Below are 22,087 nucleotides of genomic sequence, written 5' to 3'. Positions count from 1 at the left end.
GCTCAGGGTATTTCAATTGGCTTCGGCTCAAGAATAAAAGATCCCTTTTAAAGTGAAAATCGTGGTTTTTGCCAATTCAGATCACATTACTCTCTTCCCTCCCGGGACAGGCAGAAAAGCCAGGGACTGCACCCATCAGGATCAGTGAGCAGCAAGGAAAGTTCCAGCAACCATCAGCTTCACCAACAATCCCCCTAGCCACGTGAACTGTCGTTTGACCTGGAGCGCCCCCCCCACCCCGCCCACCAGAGACTTACATATTTACTTGAGGTGCACCAAAGGGGTGACTTTTTGCACTTGACTTTATTTTCTTCATCACGGTCAGCGACCTAAAAAAAAAGCAACACACACAACAGTTATTTGTTACCAATTGGAAAGGGAAAATGGACATCTGAGAAGGAAGACAGCACAAGAAACTAGTGTCACCAGGCACTGTTTCCAGAGCACCTGTTGAAGGAACAAAAGCACACCTGAGGCGGTATTGCTACATACTGCCTCTGCTGCCTCTCCTATTAATCCCCTCCTAATAACAATAAACCCATCCTCTCCCTAATCCTCCTCTCACTTGCTTCCAGAAAGAACCTTACATTTGGAGTTCTGTGCTCTACACAGGTGGTGACCTACCTAGAATTCAAAGAACTAAAAAATAGTCATTTCAAATTAGTGTCGTGCGAAGCAAATGCTGTAAAATAACAATCAGGGTATCTGGGTGATGAGCAACACAGGGATTTTTCTATTCTGGCTACTTTTCTGTAAATGTAAAGTTATTTGAAAATAAAATCTACAAGAGAAAACAAGAATAAAAAAGAAGTAAAAGCAGAAAAAATAAATAAATAAAATGTTACCCAAAAAGAAAGCATCATCTTCACTGCATAGAAGATTTTGAACTCACCCAAAATCTAACAAAGTTGGCATGTGTAGAGGTCAGTAGAACGACAGAGCTCCACAGGGAAAGAAAAATGTTCAGGATTGAGGTAAGGAAAAGAATCACCGCTGAGTTAAAGATGTAAGCAGATTAAAGGTTTTACTATAGAAACTTATTCCCTGCTTTAGTTATGAGTCCTGTTTCAAGGCAATAAGCACAGGGTTGTGCCAAGTAGTTCTGTTTGCGGGATTCCAAGCTTGTCCTCCAAGACCATCATATGTCTCAAAAACAACACCCCAAGAGAGTTCTCAATCTTTATGTCAACAACAAGCAAACACAATCTAGACACAAATTAAAACATAGTAAGCACAAAATATGGCCTTGAGACAGATTAAAATGAGCAACGTATTCACAAACATCAAACTGAGATGACCAAGTTTAATTAATAATGACAATGAGCTCCTTATCAACAAAGAATCATTCACACGGGTGGAGGATGATGTTACACCACAGATTCCCCAGGTTAGCTCTACAGTGTGTTACCTTTCGAACAGGCAGAGGTTAGCATCACAATTGATAAAATAGTTGGCAAACAGGCTTATTGCTTATACGCATTCTACCTTGTGGGGCTGGCATGAACAAAACCCTCCTTTCAGTGTTTAAACATTTTTCAGTATGTCAAGGCTAAGGTCAAATCACAGGTCCTTTTTGTAGTTTCCCCTGACTAAATAAATGGACAAAGCACAGCAAAGGTGCGACAGAGAGACCGAACGTTTTTTTAAACAGCAAGCAGCCCCTGTGGGACAGGACTTGCCGTTTCACACAGCAGCTCCTAGGGCAGAGCCTTTGGGAAAATGTTACCAAATAAAAAGTATCTGAGGCAATTTGAGAGTTCATTTTGAGCCTGCCCCTAGGGTAAATATCACCTAAAGCTCAAAAGTGTGGTCCCCAAAGCACATGTATAAAGAAAAAAATCTAAAAGCAACTGCAATTCTCCTCATAGCTGTACCTGAGAAACAACTGGTGAAGTCATTGATAAATTTTGTTGTCATAGTAAATTCCTTTAACAGATACAATAACTCATGTCCGAGAAAGGAAAAACAAATGTCCCCAGACAGACCAATGGATCATGTTGCTGAAACTCATGGCTTCCCTTGAGGGTCAGTATAGCACAGCTATTAAGGGCGCAGTCCTGGAGCAGGATGCCTGAGTTTGAATCTGGCCTCTGCTGCCTACTGACTCTACAACTTTGGGTAAGCCACTTAATAGCTCTGTGCCTCAGTTTCCTTATAGTAAATAGCAATAACAACAGTATCTGGTTCATTGGCTTATTTTAAGACTAATGAGTCTAAATATGTAAAGCCCTTGGAGACTTTATTTAGCCCAGCACACAGTGCTACACAATTATTAACCATTAGTAATAGAATATAAAATTGAACGCACCGATTTAAATGATTAGAGGATGGGATTAACACCATTCAAAGGTTAATTCTTTAGGACTACGGAGAACGGGATTCAAGCCCTTCTTCCATCATTTTGCCCACGTGATCTAGCACAAGCCAGCCACTTCCCTGGCATCTCTTCCTCTGTGAAACCCAGATGAGTCATGAACATAAATTCTACCAGGAGAGGCATGGAGAACAAACTGCAGGAGACAAGGCTGGGGGAGAGACGTTATTTAAGAGGCTACTGCAGGAGAGCCCAAATGAGAATTAGGAGTGTTTTCACCAGGCTGGCGGCAGGGTATATGGTGAGGGCTGGGATTCCCATTTGGAGGACATGCCGATGCATTGGACAAGGAACATAAAGATAAGAGAACCGTCTGGCGTAATAAGAGTCTGTCCTGAAAACCACCAGATGCAAGGTGTTGCCATCAAGGAAAAGAAGAGAGACAGAGAGAAGCAGCTTTAGGAAAAGAGAAATAAAAAGCTCAGTTCTGGACATGCTAATTTGAAAGTTCCAGTTCGATATCCAAGTGGAGAATCAGGCAGACGGTTGGATATATGACTCTGAAAATCAAGGCAGAGTTCAGTGGTCCAGATATAAATGTAAGCATCATCAGTATTTACTGATCTCCCGATGTGTAATGGGAGAAAGTCCAAAAAGAGAAGAGGGTCAAGGGAAAGGCACAATCCAAAAGGTAGGGGTTCAGCAGAAGAGCCTGCAGAACGAAACTAATAAGAAGTTGCCGAGGAAGTCGACAAAAGACCAGGAGAGTGGAGTGTCTGGCAGCTTCCAGAAGCAGCAACACTCTAGCTTTGAGGATCAGTCTAAGGAGTCCCATCTTGAAAACAAAGATAATGTCTGTCCCCGTCCTAATTTTAAAACAGTTAATCATACGTCCTATAGTCCACTGAAATAGTTAACAATATCTTACAAGTTCATGAGACATGTGGATAAATGAAGGGATGTCGAATGAGTACTTTAGCTGAAACCAATCCCCATGTGTGGATGGAAGACTGAGGTAACAGAATCCCACTAGAAGAGACTTTTTCTTCTCTACCCACAGGTAACCTAACAGTTTGGAAGTGCCAGCCTCATTGTCCAGAGCCACTGTGAGGGTGACCCATGTGAGGAAGAGCCAGCAATTCAAAGCACAAGTTCCCCCACAGCAAACATGGCTGTTTGCAACGGTTTCCAGCGGCTTTTCACAACCATTTGGAAACGCAGTGTCACAGATCACCGCAACAGTGGAGCAACCCTGTGTGAAGCACGCACGTGGGAAGACTGGGCCAAAGCAGCCGCCGTCTTCATTCTGTGCCTCCAGCACAATTTTCCTTACGGAAATAGGCACAACTGCTATCCTAAAGTTCAGAGTCAGGTTTTGTTTAAAAACATAAAAGCAAGTAAGGATTTTAACTTGGAAAAAGTGACTTTTATTTTTTTATTTTAATTTTTTTATTTATTTTAATTGTTGCAGTACAATTTTCTGTCTTTTACTCCCATCCCAACCCACCCACCCAGCCCTCCCCTCCTCCCTCCCATTTCCACTTGCCCCTAGTTTTTATCCATGTGACCTTTATACTTGTTCCTGTAAACCCTTCCCCTTTTCCCCTGAAATTCCCCTGAAATTCCCTCTCCTCTCCCCTCTGAAGAAAAAGTGACTTTTAAACAGAAAGGCACTGAAGCGTCATGTGATAGGGTCTGCAGACCCTGGAGCCCGATAGAGGGAGTCTATGATGAATTTTCAGCTTCACCTCTTTCTATTTGTCTGCCCTTCCAGGACCCAGCCCCCCGCGACGTGACTGCTTTGTGGTTTCAATCGTGTCTCTGGAAGGAAACTCGTATCCTGAGGCACCGCATTCATGTCACTGGAGAGAGATTGAGCAGACCTGATAGGCATACCACTGGCCACCAGAGGATTAATGGCGTTACTTAGCATTTATGTAACACTTGTAGTCTTGTTTATCGTCCATTCCTTACAGGGTCCCTGGGAGGTAGGTGATCACTGTTATCTTCAGAGTTCCGTGAGGTGGAACGACTTGCTTAGGGTTATACAACGAGAGGCAGAATCACAGCTTCAGTGTGCTGTCTAGCCCGGGGGGACGTACACCGTCATCACGAGCAATTCATCAGCAGGAGCCGGGGAGTACAGACTCAACCAAAAATAAAATTCTGCCACCCTCCCACCCCAATCTATTACCCAAAGCAATCCCTTCCCAAAGACAAGAACAGGGAAAAAAATTCACAGGAAGTGTGTGGAGGGGGCCATTCTCCCCATCCCCCCTGCACCCTGCACTCCTCCCCCCATTCGCATCACAAAGAAAGCCTGTGTGACTAGCAGTCTCTGCTCTTTCTTCTTAACAGACAATCCGTTCCAGACCTCAGGATGGAAATCTCCCTCCTCCCACAGCACACAAATGCACATGCACACTGTGGCCAATGCATCACATCTCTGGGTTAGAAATTGTGTGTATCCCTGCGTCTGCAGAAACCCTCACAAATTTGCTTTCTTCTGGCATAACTTCTCCTTTGCACATAAGGCAAGCTGTGCTTTTTGAAGCATTCTTTTCTCTAGGACAGTTTTTGTTCCCGTAGCTTGAATAGAATTATTATCAAGCAGATTCATCTTGGATTTAGTCATTGTGATTTAATAGGAAAATGATCTCACAAGGCAGCTCTATTTTAACAGTAAGAACATGGATTTAAGCACTGAAGAAACACGAGTTCAAGTCTTTGCTCCAGTACTTACTGGCAATGTGATCTTGATGAATCACTGAATCTCTCTGAGCCACAGTGGCTCAGCTATAGATCTGGAAAATAAGAATATGACTTGCAGGGTAACCATGAGGAAATAATAATATATGGTACAGAGAGAGCTTGACACATACGAGGCGCCCAATAAACAAAAATAATTGCTATTTTTAACAAGTTTCGTGGGTTCTATGAATTTCAGTCTCTTAACAAAGCCCAATTCAAAGGTGAATTGTAAGAATTAAATAATGTAATACATGCAAAGTGCCCTATAGCCATAACACATAGTAGATAGAAAATGCATGCTATTTTCCCCTACAGAGGGAAGCAGTCTAAAGATACTGCGCACCATTATAATTTTATTTCACAGCTAAGGAAACTGAGGCTTATTCCCCAATATCCAAGGGGGCATAGATACCACATCAGTTCTTAAGTCAGTGTCCTTTCTTGTCCCACAGAAAGCTCGTAGCTTTTTATGTTTATTAAAGAAACACCTTTGAATGAGAAGACAGTAAGGGCCACAGCTAAAGACAGTAAGGGCCACAGCTAAACAAAATAATGGCTAAAATGCAATTAGTGTATTTTAGGTACCAGACACTGTTCTAAAGATTTACATATAACAGCTACTTGAATTGAAAGAAAAATCCTTTTATGGTTTAAAACCCAAGTAGCGATGGGATCGGGTGTTGAGCCCGGTCATCACTTTTTGCCTTTAGCATTGGAGTGGGTGCATCAGTTCCTGTTGGTAAATCCACGTCCAGAGACAAGGTGAGTGTAGGAGTTGGGCCGGCAGGTAGCACAATATGTGTTTTTTGCTCGTAATGGAGCATTGGACAAACGCCGTGACACAAGTCAGCAACATGGATGTCCCATGATCTGCTTCATCTACTCAAGCACCTTTTTTCCAAAAGGCATTCTTCCCTCCCAGGAAATAGGGTGTAGTGTAAGAGGCAGAGGAAAGGAGAATTTCCACACTGGTGCCATTGAGACGGAGTAGTAGGCCTGCCTGGGGCCAGACCCTGGCAGGAAAAGGCTTTGTGGTTGTGAGTTCTTTCCTATGCACATCCACGCCTTCATTCATATAACCCCAGGCCCCTTTCAGCCAAAAATCAATCGTGCATGCACACAGGAAAAGAGAGAGAGAGATGGAAATATTGCTCTGATTCCTCCTGGCATCAATTTGGGATCAGCTTCATTCAGTTAACCATCTGGGTCATTTCAATTCTGTTTCCAGTCCTGAAATAATTGCAACATCTGAATCAGCCATCTCCCAAACCCCACTGCTCTCCACCCCACCCCTCAACTAGTTGCATAAGTGTAAAACTTTGCAAGAGAATATAATTAATGTTTTGGGAAGATTGGAGAATTTTTTAAATCCACATAGGATCAGATGGTCGGAGGTCCAGAGTTAACCCCACCCTGCCCTGGAATAATTGCTCAGACCTGTCTGCCCTCTCCTCCCCTTCCATTTCTGAACTCTCTGATGTGACTAAGCACATAACTGGGACAGCATCCCACAAATAAAACGTGACTCTGTAATTTTATCCGCATTCACCCAAATTACACTGAAACGGCTGCTGGGGCCTTTGGCCTCTTACTAACTGCTTGACTTTATTTCTGCCAAAGGAAATTATTATAGTCTGGGTTAATATAATCACTTGCAAGCCCTAAGAATGCCCAAGTATGCAAAGGGTAAGTGCCTAATGTATATAGAAAAATAGTTGTTGGAAGACACTACCTATTAAGTCCTTCTATCACTGAGTTTTTAAACTGGGGTTTTAAAGATGGCAGGAAATAAAGAGAGACATTCACATGAATTAGACTGGTCAAGATAGATTCAGCAGACAATTACCTGACCGTGGCCATGGAAAAGGTTGTTTTTAAATACGTAAGAATGCAACTATCTCTATGATTTAAAAAGATGTGTATATAACTAAAAAGGGGGGGTTGTGTGGTTTTCGTTTACTTGGCTGATTTGTTAAATATCTCTACATTTTCTTACTGCCTAATGTATTCATTTATCCAGTCAATATTTATTAACTTATTAATATTCATTACCACCTGCTAAAAGCTCAGGATAAAACCATGAAGAAGCCAGATACAATCCCTGCTCTCTTAGAGTTTCAGGTCAAATTGAAGAGACCAAACAGTAAATAAGATTTTACAATACAGCACAGTTACCACACGAAAGTGAAGTACAAGGTGTTACGGAAACACTTAGGAAGAGCAACCAACTCAGACTCAGGAGGATATAAAAACATCTCAGGGAAACAACCTATAAGATAAAACCTAAATGATGGACAGGAATTGGGCAGACAGGCAAGGCTGGTGTCGTATTCTGCTCAGGCTGCCATAACAGAATGTCACGGACTTGAACAACAAACATTTCCCCGAGTGCTGGAGGCTGGAAGTCCTAGATCGGAGTGCCAGCATGGTTAGTTCTCGGCGAGGACCTTCTTCCTGGTTGCGTCCTCACACGGCCTTCCTTGGTGGCAGCATGCAGAGAAAGAAAGCTCTCGCGTGTCTTCCTCCTTTTATAATAAGTGCATTAATGCCTTCATGAGAATCCCACTCTCGTGACCTCATCTCACCCTACTTTCCTCCCCAAAACCCCATCTCCAAACACCATCACACTGGGGGTTAGGAACATCGCAATGTATCTCCCATGACCGTTGGAAAATGTGTATTCCAGGCAGAGGAAACACAGTATGGGAAAAGCTCAAAAGGCTGGAGAGGTCAGGTCTCCTTCCAAGTATTAAAAACAATTTTATATAGCTGAATTTTAAAGTGTGAGGGAAAAGGAAGTGGAAAAGACGCTTGAACCCTCGGAAAGGGGTAAGAAGCATGATATTTATCCTGAGATCAAAGGTCTGCATCTTTTAAGTAGAGAAATGTCATAATTAGATTTTGACAGTTAAAACATTATCCTGTTTGCTATGTGGAGAAGGAACTGAATGGGAGACAGTGGAAAGCAGTGGATTAGTGTACACAAGGACTGGGTCTAAAATATGCTGAAACTTGAGGACTCTAACATGCACATCTCCTTTTTTGCTGGATACATTTTCAACATTGACATCTCAGGACTTTAGGCTGTGAAATGTTCGGTGAATCTCCCGTTTTATCACTGGAAATGTTCCCAGCTGGTGGCAGTGGTTGACATCAATCTGCCAAGCCCGGAGATATACTCACCAGGGGTTTGCCACCTTCATACGCCCCAGCCGCAACAACCTTATACTCCAGCAGAATTCACTTTGATGGCTGCAACGATCACCATTAGCAAACTTCAGTACTTGGATTCAGCATCTGGATTCCAAGTATAATTCCTGAAAAAGTCGCCTGCACATTCTGATAAATTGCCCATAAGTCATAAAACAAAGATCAGGTATCACAGAGGTGAGTCACCTCGCAGCTCTGAACTAACCACCCATCTGTGTGCCTGGACAATGACTCATCTCCTGCATTAGGAGGCACAGGTGGGGGCTTCTGAGCAGAATGCCGGGGTCCAGCCTCAGTGGGGTCTCAGGGTCCCCGAAGAATGCACAGCTAAGGCGAAGAGACTGAATTGAGACACTGGGTGGGGTGCCGGAGGACAGCCAGGCTTTATGGGCCTGACTGACTCTCCAAGAAAAATCAATCTTTATTTTTATAGGGGAGGTTATACAACATTCAATGCATAGTGTGATTATTAAAACAGAAACAGTTACCACAGAAATAATTTCTAAAAACACAGAAGATTTTACAGATCAATCATGTTAAACAAAGAAATAACTGAAAAGTACAGGAAGTCCCACAGATCAACCATATTAAACAAAGGTTATTTTGACCAACAGGGTCATTAATCAGTTAGCCAACGAAGCTATACAGGCACAAACTTTCAGGTGCCAATTAGTAACTAGGTATCTATTAAAATTCTAGGAATTGGTCTAAATTAAAAGAGTGCAAGGGGTGATTTATAGGTATATAGAAATCAACTATTATCCATTAAAATTAAATTTATCTCAATCAGATAACTGATTTTTAGCCTATATTTTTTTGATTTATACATCTTGGGGAGGGGCCATGTTTTATGTTCGTTTCCATGTATTGAGATTATTAGTCTCAACTAGAACTCCTTATTTCTATGCACTCCTGTCCAGGGTATGGGAGGGGTAGTGGCTCTAATAAATCTTAAGCTTTCAGGTGGTGACTCCCTAAGAAACATTCCTAGCAACAGCTTCCTTCAGCGTTCTGGCAGTTGGTCTGCCCATAGTTTAATTTTGTCCTTAACTTCCCAGGTGAGGGAAACAGGCAACATTAGGGTGGCTAGGGGTCTCTATTCTGTGGTCAGCAAGTCATTTCACGCAGAATCAGAGGCATCGTGCAGATTTTTTATTATAACACACAGGAATCTAAAAATCCCACCACCTATTGCTAGTAGGGACAGGAGGAGATAGACAGGAGATCTGACCACAGTCGCCTCTGCTGTGCAGATGCGTCTCACCTGACCCAACTGTGTCAAAGGTCAGCTGTTGGTCGGCTCCCGCTGGCAGAACAGACCTAATGAGAGCCCCCCAGCAAACAAGGAGACCAGCCTGGAAGCTGGAGCGATGATAGTGATCTCAATCCAGGGGGTGACAGCAGTAATAAAATTGGACAGCTGACAGATTTGAGAGGCATCTGTGAGATAGAACTTAGTAAATGACTGGATACAAGGTGAGACAAATTTCTAGGAAGTGTTTATTGAGATAAAATTGACATACAACATTACACTACTTTTTTGATGTACAACACAGTGATTCCATACACATATACACAAGGTGGGCAAAAGTAAGTTCACAGTTGTCCCTATGAATAACAATATAATAATTAATAAATAATCAAAGCATAAAGTAAACACTGTGTTTTGTGTACTCACATCATTAACCTACTTTTTGCCCACCCCTGTGTTGCAAAATGATCACAGGTCTAGTTAACACCCTTCAGCACACATAGGCTTTTCTTGCCATGAGAAATTCAAAGATATCTTCAAAGTAATCTTAAGAAGCACATTTTAAAATCAAGACAACCATCAATATAGCTGGAATCTTACAGTCTCTTTTGTGTTTTTGAGAGACTTTCATGCCAAGACCTACCAATATCACCAGTAACACAGTGATTTCCCAGGAAAAAATACTAAGTCCAATGTGGCTCTACATCTCTTAACCTCTCCTTTGCTTTTTGCACCCTCCCCTCCAAGCACTTGGGGTCTGACACCAATCCTGGGATCCCCGCACTGCTCTCAGCCTTCCTGTCTCAGAAAACCCCAGACCCTGTGTTCTGCTCACACCCATTCAAAGCTAACTACTTTCAGCCAGCTGCCGGGTGAAAAGGAAAGCTACGATCAGCTCTACAGCTGATGATGTTTTATACGCATTTTAAGTCCATAGCTAGTTTATGAGAGTCACTTTTACCTGCACCTGTTTGCTTATCTGTAAAATTAAGTGATTGGAATAGGCTAGGGGTTATACACTCAAGTCCTCAGAGAGGCTGGGTGTGTGACTTGATGGGCGGGGCGAACTGAAGGGCCGGGTGGTCCCGCGGGGTGGTTTCCTTGGGGACTCAGCAAGCTCCTGTCCCAGGTAGAAGGAGTGGCTGATACTCGGCTTCAAAACCCTCTTGTCCTGCAAGCTCGATGTTGCCAGATCATCCAATTTTTTTTCAAAATAATTTAGAAGTGAAGATTCTTTAGTGTAATTATCCAACTGCAAGAATTTGGCAATGTAACTTATTTGAATTTTTTAGATTAATGAGCCAGCATTGTGTGAGCCAAACAAAAGTCCCTGAGGCTTTTTCTGGCTCTTCAGTTGTGGGAAAAATCTAAGATGCCTTCACCTTCAGCACTTGAATCTCTAAAATTATGGAACTCTAGACTCCAGGGCAGGCCAGAGGTAAGCATCAGTTGGCACCTATGGGTTATTCAGAGAGTTCTTCAAATTAAAGAGAGAGCCTGCATGAAGGTTTCCTGTCTGAGCTCCTGAACAGTATAAAATTGAAGCTTTGAGCTTGACCTTTAGTCAAGGTCAGAGGCACATTAGACTTTCTTCGGGACATGAATTGAAAAATATTGAGCTAATGCTTGGAGGACTGATTATAGAATTTAACTGATAGAGCAAAAGGAAATAGAAAATATAATTTAAAAGCAGATTAGACCTTACTAAACACTTCAGTAGAGTTGTCCTTCAGTATCCATGGGGGATCAGTTCCACGACCCCTGAGAATACCAAAATCCAGGTGTGCTCAAGCCCCTTAAATAAAATGGTGTAGTGCAGTATTCGCATTTAAAGTACACACATTCTCCCATACACTTTAAATCATCTCCAGATTACTTATAACACCTAGTACTGTAATGTTATACTGTATTGTTTAGGAAATAATGACAAGGAAAAAGAGCTGCATGTGTATAGACCCCTGGTAGACCTAACTGCATCAGCAATAACATAGCTTTCTTCTTTTGGATATTTTCTACCTGCAGTAGTTGAATCCACAGATGCAGAACCCATGGAGATGGAGGGCTGACAGACTAACCTCATTTTTGTCGACCTTTAACACAGTCAGGTTTGAAGCTGTCCAATGTGGTGAAAGACAAAAATGGTAATTTCTCAGAATAAATGAATCATTTGCCCGAATTTAAATGGAGGTTAGCCATATTAAAATTAATGTCATCAGGGTGATGTTATATTAAAATGATGTGCAAATAGTTTTCTTTTGTCCAGTTATGAAACCTGAAGGGTTTTCTTTAAAAAAAATACTAATCACTTATTATTTCTCACGGTTCTCTGGGTTAGCTGGGAAGCTCCTCAGGTCCAGGCCAGTGTGGCTAACCCCTGCAGTGAGCTGGTGGCTTGGCTGAGGCTGACGGTCCAAGGGGGCCTCACTCTCACCTTGCGCGGGGCAGGCTGTGTGGTCAGAGGACCCTCGGCTAGAGAACTCGCCTCTGCTCCATGTGGCCACTCACCCTCTCACTGGAGCACCCAGGCTTCTCCACACACAGGGGCAGGCAAAGGTAGGTTTACAACTGTGACCACGCAAAACACAGAGTTCATTTGTAAACTTACTTTTGCCCACCCCTGTAGTAGTTCCAGGGTTCCAGAAGGAGAAAGGGAAAACCAATTAGTTCACCCATGTTCCACACTCAGCCCCTGGCAGTGTTTGAGTTTATAACTTCGGATCTACTCCAAGTTCTTTCTGAGTCTCTGATTATGTCACGTTTGACAATGTCTGTCCCCATACATCTGTCCCCCCATGTCTCTGCATGCTGACAGCAAGAATGGCCTCCCTGTACCAAGGGAGGGAGTGTGCAACTTTGTGTGACCCTCGCTGCTTAAGAACAGTCCATCTTCGCATTTGGTTCTTCTAAAGCTGCCTGTGTGGTATGAGGCACTTGGTAAGGGAGTCTTTTCCGGGTTTCAGGTGAGCACAGATCTCTAGTTTGCTTCGATGCCCCCTCAACTTATCATAGGTTTGGGCCAACCCCACACGTGGTCTTGTCTGGAACCCAAAGCTCTGTGGCACTGGATCCCCTTCAAGATTCAAGCCCCTCCTAGTTCCATCCCTTCTGATCATTCTCCTGGGACCTTCTCATGGCAGGGAGGTCCTGTCATTTATCAGTGGGAAATTTTTCCTACATTATTTCTTTTAGAGAGGGGGGCAGGGAGGGAGAAAGAGAGAGGGAAACATCAATGTGAGATAGAAACATCCATCGGTTGCCTCCCAAACCTGCCCCAGCTGGGGACAAAACTGCCACCCCGGCACGTGCCCAGACCAGGAATCAAACCGGCAGCCTTTCGCCTTGCAGGATGACGCCCAACCAAGTGAACCATACATGTCAGGGCAAAACACATATCTTTAAAACAGAGATGACAGGCCTGCTGTGTGCTTGGCTTCATTTCACTCTGGAGTGGACATGGACAAATGCAGTCCCCTTGGAGGGAAAAAGGATTGAAAATGATGGCATCTTAAAAATAAAATAAAATAAAGATCTCTGAGAGATGTTAATGCATTAAAACAAGAGAAGACTTGAGGTATGAAGGTCAATTTTATGTGTCACTTTAACTGGGCTAAGGGATGCTCGGGTAGCTGGTCAAACATGTTTGGGGGTGCATCTGTGAAAGTGCTTCCAGAGTGATGAGCATGGGAATCAGTACACTTAAAAAAGGTCGCCCTCACCACGTGGGTGGACATCATCCAATCCACTGCAAAGAACAAACATGCAAAAGAAAACCAATTCACTGTCTCTGAGACGTCCATCTTCTCCTGGCCTAGACATGAACTGCCAACTCCAAGCTTTGCACATCGGCTCCTGAGTCTTAGGCCTTCGGACTCCAACTAAGACTCACCCCACCCGCTTCCCTGGCACTCAGGCCATCGAACTCCGACTGAGTCGCATCACCAGCTTTCACGTGGCAGCTCGTAGAATTTCTCAGCCTCCATCGTCACGTGAGCCAGTTCTTATAATGAACTCCATGTGTGCATGTATCTGTACCCTGCATGTACATGGGAAATTCTGAATAGCTCACTTGAAATGAGTGAAATACTGTCATGGAGAGAGAAATCAGCCTTCTGTTATTGACTCTCTGGGAACTGAGCTGTTGTTGTTGTTTTGCAGCTGACTATAAGGCAGAACCCTCACACAGTCAGATACATACAAAGGCAGAATGGACCAACTCGTGGGTCCCCCGTCACAGTGATATATGGTGACCAGCTGACAGAGATACCATAGAAGACATTTGCACATCACACAGGTAGTGGGAACAGTTAATTTTTTTATTTTATTTTTCACTGATAGTTCACATTCGGTATTATTTGTATTAGTTCCCGGTATACAGCATAGTGGCTAGACAATCACATACTCTACACAACAATGCCCCATTATTTCCACTAGCCATCAGACCCCTTAGGTGATTGTTAGAATATTATGACAATATTCCCTATGCTGTACTTAACAGCCCCGTGACTGTTTTGTAACAACCAATTAGTATTCTTAATCCCTTCACCTTTTTTGCCCAGTCCCCAACCTCCCTCCCCTCTAGCATCCATCAGTCTGTTCTCTATATCTAAGAGTTGTGGAACTGGGTGAATTTCAATGTGCCTTTGTCCCCTCTGGCCTTGAGATTTACAGTTGAATGGCACAGGTGTTAAGAACATGCAGCAGGCGGAGCTGGTCTCTGCTTTAGCTCTCTGTGAAGCATAGTTTCGCCGTCCTTAAAATGGTGTCTACACGATCCAGCCCCTTTAAGGGTTATCAAACACACCCGTGTTCAGTGAGAGCTCCGGGCAGAGAGTAATACAGTAGTTTCCCTATCTCGGTAGCTGTTCCCTTTATGACTAATCCATCCTCTGGACTCTGCCAGGAACGCAAAGACAAAGGAGCTATGGGGACACACATTTTTTTGATGGCAGGCATTGAGAAAGGGAAATGTAGGAGAACTGTAAGAAAAATAGAAGACTCATTAAAATCTCAGTGATCTGAGATTTAAAAAATAAATGTTTTAAAAATGCATTTTACAAAAACCTTTGAAACACCAGGGGTCAGTAACAGTTCTTTGAGTCCTGTACTTGAACATGGCAATGGAAGCCTGACTGGAGGCTGGGCTTTCCGGTTCTGGGTCTCTAAATTTAGATCAACAGTAGTTGAACCCCACAGGGAGTTTCTTCCCCCTTAAGTATCTTCCACTCTCTTCTCTTCCAGCCCCAAGTGATTCCATTCTTCTTCCCTCTCCTGTAGAGGTAGCAGAACGTCTGAGTTGGCCCTGTGATTTTTTTTCCTCCCTATACCCAGCGAAAACCATCGTTTCTGAGAAGTAAATTGCTGTTTTTCAATTTGGAATTAGAATTATGAGCGAGCTCCATGTGTGTCTCTGTAGGGCATCCTGACATTTCGCGTGGGAGCGTTTTTTAGTTCTGCGTTTCAGCACTGAGAACACACTAGCCTACCATTTGTTCTCTGGCTATTGGGTGACCCCTGCTGGTCACTGGAGATATTACTGACTTTTCTGATTTTCCTCTGGGCCTTCCGCGTTTAATTCCAGTCATCAGACTCCAACTGCCACTTTCCCAGATTCAATTCACCTTTACTTAGTTGTGATAGTGTCTATTAATACCTGTTGTGCATTAAATGTCCTTTTTATTGCATTAAACCCAGAGCTCTTGAAAACTGCTTCCCATAAAATGATGAAATACATGGCAAAGGAAAACATCCTTTGCTATTGTCTGTTCCGGTGAGTCTTAATGGTTCAGTGATGTCACGGTGACAGAGACAATGACAATGTTTATATTCTCTTGAAAAATACTGGTCAGCGACAAACACAGGTACTGCCACATTCCGAAGCCCAGCTGGCAGCCGGAAACCACACTCACTTCACTCCTTGGCCCAGCGCTCTCACTGATGGAATACATGTAGCTACCCAACCATAGCACAAGGTAAGCTATGGATTACGCCACCAGAAAAGGCTTTAAATAACAGCTTATCCTTCCTGACCACCCTATCAGAATTTATCTGTTGAATACGTTAGTGCCCCTACTATGTAAAAGGCTTGAAAGAGTGGGGGAAAGAATGAGTAATAAATTTTTAAAAAATAGGAGAACATAGTCATGTCTCAGCTGCAACAATACCACATCTATCTATTTTAGTCTTTTGCCTGTTCATATGTGTTAAATAATTTATTTCAGTGGATCTCAGTGTCTTATTGTGAGAGTAAAATGATAGCATATACCTAATTCCTTTGGTATTGGAAGGATTAGCAACCCTTGCCTCTGGTCACTAAGTCATTGTTAAACAAAACTGAGCCTTTAAAAAGATCATTTGGCCCTGGCTGAAGTGGCTCAGTGGATTGAGTGCCAGCCTACAAACCAAAGGCTTGCCAGTTCGATTCCCAGTCAGGTCACATGACCTGATTGCAGGCCAGGTCCCCAGTAGGGGATGCGCAAGAGGCAAGCGCACACTGATGTTTCTCTCCCTCTCAAAAATTTAAAAAACATGTATTTTAATCCTGGCTGGTGTGGCTCAGTGCATTGAGTGCTGGCCTGCAAACCAAAGGGCTGCTGGCTCTATTCCTAGTCAGGACACATGCCTGGGTTGCAGGACATGTCCCCAGTAGGGGGCGCAAGATGCAACCACACATTGATGTTTCTCTCCCTCTCTTTCTCCCTCGCTTTCCCTCTCTAAAGATAAATCAAATCTTTAAATAAGAAGATTGTTTGTATACTCCTATGGATAATAACAGTAGCTCCATTCAGCCAGAGCTGAGATGGGCAAACTTCAGAAGTTCAGCCAGCTGTGTGTGGTTACTCAAATCTCTTTAGAGAAAATATAGGAATGATCATCTTCATAGTCCCAGAGGTCATCTACTCAAGAAGAAAGTGCAAGAAAACAGAAAGGAAGTTTGGGTATTTGTTGGCTATATGAGTATATGTGTGTGTGCATCTGCAAATGTTCCATATATTCGACAAACACTGACAGATAAACATCTATACTCCAACACGAATGGAGAATCACATCAGTAACTAAATTCATGGGGTTTAAATGAGGCACGGCCAGTTACTTAGGATTTTGCTCTGGCAAATTTTAGACACAACATATCACCTCCCTCTCCTTGAACTTTACAAATCAAGCTATTATTTATTCTATTTATTCATACTTTCTCTTGAAAAGTCAGTTCTCCATAGGCCCTGAAATACTTTCATGTGGGTTTTTTTCCCCTCTGAATTCCCTTCTCTGTTTGCCTTCATCTCCCTGGCAGTGAAACGCCTCAAACTGAATACAATATTCCAGGCTTCTTGAAACGGTCTTCGTGACTTCCTTACAGTAAAGGTCTTGCCTCGGTTTTAAAAAATCAGTCTGTTTAGAAAACAGTAAATTCACAGTATCGTCTATTGGAAGTCTTCTCACGACTCTCCCTTTTATTTACGGGCAAGCCTTTTCCTCTCTCAAAGGTCTTTCTACTTTATGTGGTTCTTATAACAGCTTGACTCTTTCAGTGGACATTAATTTAAGTAAATATTTCTGCTTCTCTGTGTATTTTCCCTTTGAAGTTTTCATTTTTGGTTGATGCTCTTTTAACTGTTCCTCTTTTCCATTTCCGATACAGCAGTGACCCTGAGTCTTTGAGAAAATATTTGCAAAGCTACACTGACTTCTTATTTATTCATGGACCTTTTCAGCAGTGCTCTTTTCTCTGCAAAGAGCTCAAAACCCCTAACAGGAGCTCAGGTCATACTCCAAACACATCTCTGATTACAACTGGAAGGTAAAGGGAGAAGGGAAAAAAGTTTAATATCGTAAGACTCCTAAAGATACTCAGAGTTAATCTAAGCTATGCATTTTAAGGTACCTCAGTCTTTTTTTTCCATAACCTGATAACGTTAGGGTCTTTTCACTGTATCTTTTTTTCCACCCAACTTGAGAATTTAAACTTTCTCCAATTTCACAAGAAGTAAATTTTCTCAGTACTGTGGAATATATCATAATAAAAATCTTCTTTTAAAAAAATCATGCTAAATGGCTTCCTATCACACCTCCCGCCCTGAAGGCGGCAGTGAAAGTTCACTAAACAACCTGTCTCTCACCTACACACTCAGCCTGAATCTGACTGCGCATCCTCGTCATCCTGAAATCCTTGGCTTTTTCTTTCTTCTGATTAAGGTATACATATTTTCTAATCTCAGCTCTAGCCAGCCTTACACAGTCTGGATCATAAAGTTGCCATTTTTAATGGAAAAGTATCTTTTGGTTCTTGAGAACATGTCTGTTTCTGTTTATCTGGCAGAGGCCCATCTCGATACGCTCCTGAATCCCAGATTGCCCACATATCATCCCATGCTTCTAAATACCAGAAAATGGGAAGACATTTGAACAGCCCCACCCATTTCTCCAGATAATCCATCATGGTCTCTAATTATGATTCCCATAGTATTCTTCATATCTTTACTGCTAATTCCAAACACAGTGACATAAATTCATAGACTTGCTCAACTAGCGTAAAACTTAGTCCACCTTCCTGACTTTACAGACGAAGGACTGAAGTTAGGGCACTTGTCTAAGTTCACAAAGTCAGCTAATAATAGTTAGAATGCCATCAAGTTGAGCCCTGGCCGGGTAACTCAGTTGGTTAGAGCATCATCTCGATACACAAACGTTGCAAATTCAACCCCCAGTCAGGGCACAAACAATGAATGCATAAATAAGTGGAACATCCAATTGATGTCTCTCTCTCTTCCTCTCTCCCTTTCACTCTCCCTTCCTCTCTCTCTAAAATCAATAAATAATTTTTAAATCAAGTCTTTGTGTACTTACATGCGTGCGCCTAACAAACGCTTATATAGACCAGACACCCTCTGAGGCCTTTACAATTTTGATTCTTCTAATCCTTATAGAAACCTTATGAAGTAGACAATATTAGTATCTGATTTCAAAGATGAGGAATTGAAGCACAGATTAAATAATTTGCCAGAGGTCACCTACTTGCAGGCAGCCAAGCAGGGATGAAACCCAGGCAGCCAGGCTCCCACTGCGTGCTCTTAATGACTATGTGTTCTCTTTCTCAGATGTCAAACAGTCAGTTAAGTGTCATCAAACAGTAATCCCGTTCTAGCAGATGCATAAATTGCCTCAATACTGCTAAGCATAGTTTTCTATCATCAATCAACACCTCTTGGTTTTCAAAGTTATCTTCTCACTGGAAATATAAACAACCTCTTCAAATAGTCACCCATGGAACCAAGGTATGCTTCATCCAGAGGTGACCTCCTACATCAGGAAAAACATAAAATCTTACCCCCTTGCCCTCAGGGAAACAAAAACTGAACCAGGAAGTTACGGCAGATTTTTGAAAATCACTACACTGTCTGCTCCGCTCACAATATGTTTCTATAAGCTCCTTTCCGTCCCCCTAGTGGGATGTGAGCATTTCTAAGGCTAAGTTGCAGAGTAAATACTGTAGCATTGAACAGATTTGTTCTGTCTCTCCTGTTTGCCTGTGGCTGCCTTTTGCTTTTCAAGAGCCTCTGGGATTGAGACATCACACCAGGTACCGGAGGCAAGGCGCACAGCAAATGCAAATTACAGCCCTCTATCACTCGGGCCTGCCTCTGTTTGGATCTTCTTGAGCTCGTTGTAGAGCGGCTTCCCACAAAAAGCTGTCAGTGGCTACTGGGACCACAAGAAGAACAACCCTATTATCAGCTAGAAAGAACACAAGAAAACTCGAAAACGCAATGAGTCCACAGCACCCAGAGAGGTGCCACTAAGAAGCCCTCAGCTCCCAGGATGTGAACACCATCGTCTGCTTAGATTTTTATTACACCGGCAACCACAGCATCAGAGATATTTACTGCTAGGAACACAACAAAAGCACACCAGAGAAATATGTTTCTATGACTCACCTGTTGCCTTAATAAATTGTTGTTTATAAGTTATAAGGAAAAAGACATTAATATTGTCTCCCCTTCAGACACAGTCCAACAAGTTGACAGACACCACTATTTATGCTGTGGGAGGGCTTACTGACCCTAAAACATTTGAAGTGGTTTGAAGTGATTCTGAAGGAGTTTTGAGAGATAGTGGGCAAAGGCCCTGAAGGATGTTAAAGGGAGCAGAGGTCAGGTTTGGAATCGTCCATCTCTGCACGCCCGCCTGCGGAGTCAGAAAAGGCTGCCAATGTTTCATCTCCAAAGAGCTGTGAACACCCCCGTTTGTTTTCAAGAGAAGAGGCCGTGTTTAAAAGCCGAAGAATCACCCAGCACATTTGGTATAAGGTTTAGAGTACAGTGGAGTACAGTGTAAATCTGAAACAAGTTAGAGATGGATTTATAAAATAGGGTTGGGTTTTCAGAGAGAAGTAATAGGAGTAGAACTACTTTTTCAGACACATAAATCAAATGCCTTCCTTGTATCGAGATACAGGTTTGGATCTTTATGTTAAATGTTGTGGGTTGTCTGTAACTATGATTCAAGGATTTATTTTCTTTTCCTTTCAATTGATCATCTATATTTAGATTGGATATTTTAATCATAGTGCAATACCCATCCACTATGGTTCTTTGCTCACTTAGAGAAGCTGTCCAGGGTCTTCTGTGAACAGGGGCAGGCACAGAGTGGCTGATGGGCACAAGCAAGGGCCATTGTCCCAGCACATAGTGTTCTCTGTCCAGTCTGAGGATGGTGGTCAGAAAGGCCAGTCACACAGATCAGTTATGTGACGGCTCCCTTCAGGTATGGACTAGGGAGCCTGACTGGTCTCACCGACTGACCAGAGAGAAGTGAGCAGAGGCTTTGCAAGCCGAGGGAGGAGGTGGCTGCCCATTGGGATAGCCTTGGTGCCTTGATTCTTCATTCCAAGGCATGTGTATCCTTAAGGTGAGTTTTATTTTTATTAATCTAGTTCCCATCTTAGCTCCCTGAAACCAAAACACCCAAATGAGCACAGTATGAAATAAAATCATTGAAAGGTCCATTCATCAGCACAGTCCTGGATTTTAGGTCTTGACTGTTCTCAGAACATCTCCTCTGTCCCTTATTTATCCATCCACCTCTCACGATATTCCAGTCATCTTCTTCACTTTTTTATCTATGTTCCCCTCCTCTGTCTCTTTTAATTGAGATATAATTGACATAGAACATTATATGGGTTTCAAGTGTACATAAAATGATTCAATACAGTGTGGGCAAAAGTAGATTTACAATTGTGGGTACCCTAAACACAGAGTTGATCCTTGCATTAGTATTTATTATTTTTCCATAAAATAACTATAAACCTGTATTTACCATGCCTGTATATGTCTATATTGCAAAATGATCACCACAACAAGTCTAATTAACATAATCACCACACAGTTATAATTTTTTCATGTGATAAGAACTTTCAAGATCTCTCTTAGCAACTTTCAAATATACAATACAGTATTATTAACTATAGTCTGTCTCTTGTATATTCTTTCTTCTCTCTCTCTCACTTCTTATAATTCCTTTTTCCAGGAACAATGCCATAGCTAGATCTATTCCTCTCCTTCAATATTTCCTTCTTCCAATCCCATCCGATCTTCCTAACTAACCTCCCAAACTCGACACTCCATCCTCACCTCATGTACAGTTGAGGAGACACCCATTAGGGCTTAAGACTCCATAAGTGTATAGCTTAAGCAAGTATTAGATATTTCTAAAATCTGGTTCTTCAAATAAAGCCATATAACCTTCATACCACTCAACAAACTGATAAACTTTTTTCCATATTCAACGTAATTCCACAAATACTTACACCAATATAATACCAATATGTTCAACAGGGAGCACCAAACTGGATAAGCCAGGACTCCAACCGCCAGCTGGCTTCCAATCTGGGGGCAGGAAAGCACATTCAGAGGAAGAATCCTCACACCCCGCAGCACGTGACTGCACTGCTGCGATGAAGGAGGCACAGAAGGGAGCCGGGCTCAGCCAGGCCATTGGCGGCACCAGCGTGGCCCAGCTCCAGCAATGCCTGTGTATGTATTTCATGACCTATGTGTCAAAGAGTGAACCACTCTTCATGTATGTGTGCTAAGGCAGGCATTGAACTTGACATTTTTTAGAATATGCCAGAGTGGGTACCAAGAAGATTTTCAGTACTATTCTAAAAATAACCACGATAGACCCCCAAGGGCAAGTTTCAGAACAAGAGATAATGATCTTTGGCACCAACCATTTTACTATCTGTTCTACTTTTTTATACGACTTTTAAAGTGAAAGTGCCTTAGTTCCCTTCACTTTCAAATTGCTTATTGCAATCCCAAATCCATTTGGGGCCCTTCCCAGCCTGCCCCTCTCACCTTGCCTATGCTCCAAGCCTATCTTCCCCAAGTGTCCTAGCCCATCGTATTTTAACCATTGTGTTGGGCAACGATGTCATTATCTATTCTAACAGTTTACAGCGAAATGCAAATGATGGCCTTTACCTTCCCCAGAGCAATTATTCTCCATGTTGACAAATAATCGACAAATACAACTGTAAATGTTTAAAGTGTACAACACGGTGATTT

This window comes from Phyllostomus hastatus, unplaced genomic scaffold (genome assembly GCF_019186645.2).
Source record: "Phyllostomus hastatus isolate PE091 unplaced genomic scaffold, TTU_PhHast_1.1 phas_contig_159, whole genome shotgun sequence".
NCBI lineage: Eukaryota > Metazoa > Chordata > Mammalia > Chiroptera > Phyllostomidae > Phyllostomus > Phyllostomus hastatus.
The sequence above is the reverse complement of the archived record's forward strand: the minus strand, read 5'-3'. Positions refer to the sequence as shown.